This window comes from Aythya ferina (genome assembly GCF_964211825.1).
Source record: "Aythya ferina genome assembly, chromosome: Z".
NCBI classification, from domain to species: Eukaryota; Metazoa; Chordata; class Aves; order Anseriformes; family Anatidae; genus Aythya; species Aythya ferina.
In genome coordinates, this window is record NC_140299.1 from 36,744,203 (window position 1) to 36,751,637 (window position 7,435).

The following is a 7,435-nucleotide window of genomic DNA, read 5'->3' on the forward strand; positions in this document are numbered from 1 at the left end:
ACATTCAGCAGGATCTTTTGGTCAGCTTGCCTTTAGTTGTTCAGTAATAGCCACATGGAAGGTATTGGTAAACTGAAGTCTGGGAAGATCCATGAGCACCATCAAAAATAGGTCTGCAATCCAAATGCAGCTTGCTGGATTGTAGAAAATAAATCAAAATTGAGTAATAGTGAAGGATTATATATAGGCATCATCAACAATGCTGGTTGCAGAAAAACTAGGGAAGGAACAGTTCTTGCAAGAAACTGAAGGATTAGTAAATCAGAAGCCAAATATAATGCAATGTGACATCACTGCATTAAAAAGGAAAAAAATACAACATCACTGGGAGAAAATCAGACCTGTCAATCAGTCAGAAATCCTTTCCCTCTGCCTGGTGTTAGTTTTTTACAATGTGACTGGGGAGCTGGACTACTCACGGACACCAAACTTCAAAAGGAAGCAGGAAATGGCTGAAGAGTGTCTGGAAAAGGATAGCAATGAGAATTAGTTGGAGGAACCTGGCCTATATGGAGAAATAGGCTCAGTCAGCCTTAAAAGACAGTGTGAGGTGGGCCTTTACGGGTTGTAAGTCTGCAGAAGGGAGCTTGCAAAGGTACAGACTGGGCCTGAGGAGAAATGAGGTGAAGAAGGCATTGGGATAGAGTGACTGGAGGCTCAGAGCTTCTCTCTTTTGATGGAGATAGATGTTTAAGGAGCAGTTGGAGAAACAGTCTTGTAGGTCATAGGCATAGCTGCTGATCCTGCCCTGGGACAAGAAGTGTCCCAGGGGTGGTTGGTGGCAGCCCAGGGAATGAGACAACTAAATGTTTTCCCACTCATTTCTATGCTTATGCACGCGGGCTGGACACAAAATGAGCTGTGGACAGAGATGTAGATGAGGACTTAGTCTCTGCCAGGGCAATCAGACTTACTAACTGTAAATAAGAGCATATGTGTTCTCCAGAGAGACTGGGCTTTGTAAATTGTCCGTGCTTCTGCCCGTTTCCTGTAAGCACAGCCATGGCTACTAGACCTCTGTGTGCGTGAATTCTCCTAACTTAGTCCACATACTTTCCCATACTGCAGGAGACCTGATGCACTCCTCCATTCATCATTGTAATTATTTTAGGGGTCTCAAGTGTTCCCCCCTGGATCACAATTTAATTTGGAAGAGGGTGCCCCAAGTGACTAAGTGAGAGAAAACATGCTGTATGGCATAACTTCTTGCTGACCATGACACACTTGACTGCCAACTTAGAAACTAGATTGTATCTGTCACATTATCACATATGTTAATTGGTTCAGTCTGTGACACAACAGCATTTGTCTTTCTGAAGTCCTCAGTGTCAGCTTTTAAAGTGTCAAAAAACAGACTCCTTTTTAAAGTATACAACCTACTTTTCTGCATTGTCTTTAGAATTCTAAAATGAGATCTGAAATCTGCAATTTTCCTACATAACTTAGTAGCTAACCATGTCTCTTGTGTATATGTTTGACTAGAATTCTTTGAGTTCATTAATTTTTATGCCTACTTCTACCAGAGTCTGAAAATGTCTACTTAAATAATCTCAATTAACTTTGAAAAGTTGCCAGAGGAGTTACTCTGAGTCCTCTCTGTAGCATCTCACAAAATATTGAGAAGTACTATGGTTCTGTCTCTCTTCACATTATCCCAAATATATTTGTTTATGTCAGGATTCCTCCCTCAATGCCAAAGTATAGTCCCCTTATTATTTTTTTTTTTCATGGATTTTGTTAATTCAGTTAATCCTGCAAAATGTATTATTTGTTTATCACATAAATTATAAGATACATATTCTTATGCTTACAAAGTAACCAGCTTAATACACGCTAAAAAAAAAAAGGAAGGAACATATCTGCAACTCACAAGAGCAAGAATAAAATTCTAAAAATGTTGTTTTAGTGCTCATGTTCTGTATAACCTTCATATGAGCAGGAAACCTGGAGAATTCAAGGAATCCAAAGTCTAGAAGTGCTTTTTGAATTACTTGAACAGGACTGGATAAAACATAAAACATTTTGGTCAAGAATAAAACAATGCAATGCAGACAGGGCATGGCAAATTCTTGTGATAAAAGATACATTATCAGTAAATGTTTTAAGTACAAAATGAAAACAAATGTGTGAAAAAAAAATAGACTGACATAAAAAGATAAAAGCAGATAGGGAGACAGTATTTTCTGTCTGAATAGGTTATAAAAAAAGATGAACCTCACAGAGCAGACTTGAGAGATTTGGAAAGCACAAGTTCTAGGCTGGAGGAATGCCATCTGTGCAAAAACTGTTTTATTACTTCAATGACTATTAATAAAGATATCTTGATCTGTGTAAGACAATTGGATAGGGTAATACCCAATAAGGTAATTAAACATGAGGTTTAAAGCTTAGTCTCATAGCATCTCACAGGTTTTTCAGACATTGTCCTATCTTCCCTACCTTGTGTCTCTGGCATTACCCAGTATCTGATTGGCCTGATTATTACTGAACTGTAAAAAAAATAAAAGGCCTGCCTATATGGTTTTGCTGAACTAACGATTGAATTCTCATTCTGTTATGCCTCCAGTTGTTATTTAATTTCATGTCCTGTATCATCCTCTGCTAGATGCTGCAATTGCCCTGTGATCCTAGATCTCCATTATTTCTAGCAAGGGTATAGAAAGAGGTCATTTCCACCTGGTTTGTTCAAGTTGTGAACAAACTGTGTGCAGAAAACAAAAGCACCAGTCTGAAGGGCAGGAGGAGTGGACACAAGCAGGAGAGACTCAGAGGCATGGGCAGCCAGCTTGAGTGCAGCTGGGTTCTGGGTTCTGGCACAACGTCTTCTTATTCTATGGGAGAGCCTTTGGAGACACTCTGCATGTTAACTGCTGGTTTTCCTCTTCACTAAGCTCCCAGATGCTGATGTCCCAAATGGCTGGTAGCATAAGCTGTGGTGGGGTGAGCTCTGGCTGTCTCAGGACTTCCCGCATGCTGCCCAGGCAAGAAGAAACTTCACAGCCTCTTTTGCAGGGTGCCAGAAGGAGCCTCCCTAGCCCTTAAAGAGCCCATAAGGAGCTGAAAGACATCCCTGTGAGTTTTTAAAAAATATAAATTTATTTAAATACATTTCAGTTTCAATTATTATTATTATTTTAATAAAAAGAGAGGGCTGTGGAGGAAATGACTGTGAGCTCAGGGAATTGTTCCACTGACAATAAGAAACTAAGCTGCTTATGAGAGAAATGGGAAGCAAGCCGTGAATGGCAGCCTTACTGGTAGGTAAAAGGGAAAAAGTCGTAAGCAGACAGCTGCTTAGAGACAGACTGTGAAAGGAAAAAACTCAAAGGAGAAGTGGGAATTGTAAGGACTGTGGGGAAGGAACATGACCTATTTTATTGAAGAAACCCATCCAGCACTGCACTGTGATTCTCCACACGAGTGTGTTGGAGTGATGTGCTCATTATGCGTCTGTCTACAGGGACGTGGTCGGCTTACCTGGCAGCACACTGAGCAGTGATCACAGAGTGCTGAGCAAACAGATAACCAGATTCAGTGTCACACTGTCCCAGCTGCACACAGTGTCTCCGCAGAGGAGTGGTGTAGTCTCTCTTGCTGACTGGGGTGCCTGGGCTATCTCTGCTAATTGCTTTGCTAAATCTTTGCTGATCTTGCTTGCTAAAATGAGCATGGTTGACTGAGACAGCAATGTATGAAGTCTGCTTTCAAGAAGTTATAGGAAAATAGGTCCGGGAGGGTTCTTCATAAGTCACCTAAACCACCAGCAGCTCAAAAGCAGAGTCAGCCCTTCAAAGTATCCCAGGAAAACACCTGTCTAGCTTGTTCTTCAAAACTTGCTGTGCTCCAAGTACCCACATCTGCTCTTGGTTCCAATCAGAACAGAAGGACCACTGGACAAGCAGGCTGCAAGTGTCTCACTATCAGCACGTTTATATTGTAGAAATAAGAAGGTTGCAGTGGGGGAAGGCCTCTCTGCTGGTCCTGCACTCACGTTTCTGGCTGTGTCAGAGCTTTAAGAGTGCTGAAGCACCCTGGTTAATGTGCCAGCTAATTTTCCACCTGTGCAAACTATAGTAAAAGGCATGAGTCTGGCAAAGTCTGCGAAGATTCCAGCTTAGGTTTATCTTCTAAACTAAACCATAAAAAATAATAATAGAGGAAAGAAAAAGGAAATAAAACATCACCAAAGGTACTCACTAAATTATGTGATGCCTATTACATCATCCTGTAGAAACAAATAGTTGCAGGGATAACATGAGTTTAACTAAATCCACTTCTTCTGTCCAAATAAAACCTGACCCAGAAAAAGGGAGCATGCAATGGCAGCTATCTCTGAAGTCTCATTATAGTATTTGGAAAAAGTCAACGCAAGAGGTAGCAATGCAAACAATAGATTATTTCATCACCTGGGCTGAAGCAATCTGTTTCTGGAACATGCCCTTTCCAGTTTTACAAAATAGGATGTTTTATCTTGGTTTCTGTAAACACTTGGCAGTCATCAGGGGCATTGGAAGAACGAAATGTTAAACCCATGAACAAGACCATAATCTGTCCTAGCCTACTCGCCTACTCCTTGCCCCTCAATATATGCTCTTTAATACTTCTGAGTTTTGTCAGAAGTCTTCAGCTTTGTAAGTTGCAATGCTAGTACAATGCATCCTGAGCTCTCCATCTCTAAATGCCATAACTTTTGGTTTTCCTGGCATTCATGGAGCTGTTGATTTTTTTTTTTTATTTTTATTTTTTGGTGTGGCTATGTTAAGGTACAGTCCCACTTTTGAAAGGTGGCATGAAGCAGAGGCTTCCAGTGCCTTGAAAAACAAATGACCAATGGGACTGGGCTGGTATATCATATTCATGTGATAGTTGTATGTATCCAGATCCCACAATCCATGCACAGAACTCAGACAGATCATCAGGGAGTTTGAGTGTCCCTCCACTTATTCAGAATTAAGTCCTTTCCATCTCTTGTCTCCTGGTTCTAAATTACAGCATGATATCAATTCCCAGAGAGTGCATGCTTCTTTTAGAGCTGCAGGAATGTGCCCTTCTCAAAATGAGGTGCATACATCAGAGGTTTAGAGATAAGGAAACCTGCACCAGGTTTCCACCACAGGGTGTCTTTACTCAGATGAGTTCATGAGCAGCAGACTGGGAAAGCAGCAGTCATCTCCACAGGCACAAGTGAGAGGAACAGAGATAATGACAGGGAACGATGCCTTACAGGGCATGAAGCAAGGCACCCAGGAAAGGGGCAGCTACATCTTTTACATCTGTCAAACAAATGCTCAGTGCTTACTTCACGCTCTGTGTTTATTTCATGTCATTTCCCAAATTGTGATGGACAGCACTATGTATTTCCACTGAGGGAAAGGTATAATTAGTCCGGGGAGTGGAAGAGCCCAGCACGCCAGAGTAGAATGGTTATGTTTTTTAGCTTGTCTGCACAAAGGGAGAAAAGCAGTACAGAGGAAAACATACAGGAAGCTAAAAAGAAGACAGCATTGTAATTGATGTTGGTGAGAGTGTTCATTGTGATTTACAGAGGCTGTGGGACCCAGCAGCTTTGTCCTTTGGACTCACTCTTCAGTGATTTTTCCTCCAATCTTGCCATTCTGTTTTGCTTGTTACCCTGATATGTGGTTGTCCAATCCAACATTTCTTTGAACTTCTCTTTTCCAATCTCTCTTTCTCTCTGCACAAATAAAATGGCTATGGCCTGGCTTCTAAGGCAGTATCTATGGCAGCAGCTATTCAGTCTTCAATTCTCTGCGTGTCCAGTGGCTGCTTTACAGTGACTGTGGAACTGAAAACTAATACAGACAGGATACACATGATACTTTCTAACCTGTTGTTACTGGTGGCAGTTCGTAGCTGTAGTGCTCAGAGGCCTGGTAATACCTACATAGCCTAATAACCAGTTGTGATTGCAGTGGAGCTGGGGCTGTGCCTGACAGGGCACTGCAATTAGCAGTAAAGCACAGAGGTGCTGCAGAGCCCAGGGCAATGAGACCCAGCGCAGGGTGAGGCGCACGCTGGCTATTCCTGAGCATTGCACAGAGTGTACAAAGCACTAGAAATTATATTGTAAGCTGTAATGTAAAAACCTCTCAACAAGGAATGATCACCCTGGGCCTAAACAGAAAGAGAAAGGTGCTCCCCACCCCCCACCCCCCTTTTTTTTTTGAGTGCTAAATCTTTTGATTTTTATACTGGGGGGGCGGGGAGGGGGAAGGGAATCAGTAATAAGTCTAAATTTGTCTGTCCTCAGACCCTATAAAATGTTGCTTTATAGCTGATAATTACCAACAATAAAGGAGAGTAATTAACATAATTTTTAAATGTATATTTTAGCTGGTCAGTAATTAGATGCAAGGACTAGGTTTTACTATGGTGTTCAATTACTTTTTTTCTAATAAAACTGAGCATTTAGATAAACAAATAATTCTTACAATTTTAATTAACCACTGCTTGTTTCTTGCTTATATAGCACTAGAGATGTGTACTATCTGTTGATTTCTTTCTCTAAGCTTAGGTATGGTGTTTGCAATGCAATTCATTGTCTGTGTAACTCACTGGTAACTGCCGTAATCTAAGCTATAGCATAGGCAGCAATGACAAATGTAACAGAGTGGAGGACAGACTGGGCAAGATCACAGAAGCCCTTCCACCTAGCATCTCTGACTGGCATTTGTGGCAGTTCAAATGTGTGTATCACAGAAAAGGCCCCACATGCTGCATTAGCTATGTTATTTATTGGACCCACACATGCTTCAGAAGTATTTGCAACCTTGGGAATTTCAGCCCATTTAGTGCCTTAGCTGGATTAAAAAATGGAGGGGATAGAAATGCAACAAGAACTGTCACTTTTTGTTATCATTTACCTTGAATTGGTGGGTTATACCATCATGATACTGTGAAAAATAATACTGAAAAAATCCCTGGACTGTGGAAGTTGCTCTGAAATTAACCACCATGCCAGGTAAAGTATTCAGTGGGAGCCTGCATCAGGCTCTCCCTGTGCAGAGCTGTCTCTGTGTTCTTTTTATTTTAGGCAGAAGTGGCATAATGGAATACATGATTGATGCTTAAGCTGTACCTAGCAATAACCACATTATCTGGAAAGGACTGACATCTTAATTGAAAAATCTGAAACAATCTGCAAGTTTTACTCTGTTACCATTGCTCCTCCCTTCTTTGACTCCAAATGTTATAGGAGTAGGATGACTCACACAGCAGAAAACTGTGGTGAACGTAGGCATGTATGGAATTATTTGTCATGGTACAAATGGGCTTCTTAAAAGGTTGACCTTGTTTTAAAAACAGAAAGATCTAATAGGTTTTACAAGTTCAAAGCAGAAATGAATGGATGAGACATTGCTTTCTAGATTTACCACAGTACAAAGGATGCATGATAGCTGATAGAAAAGATGAA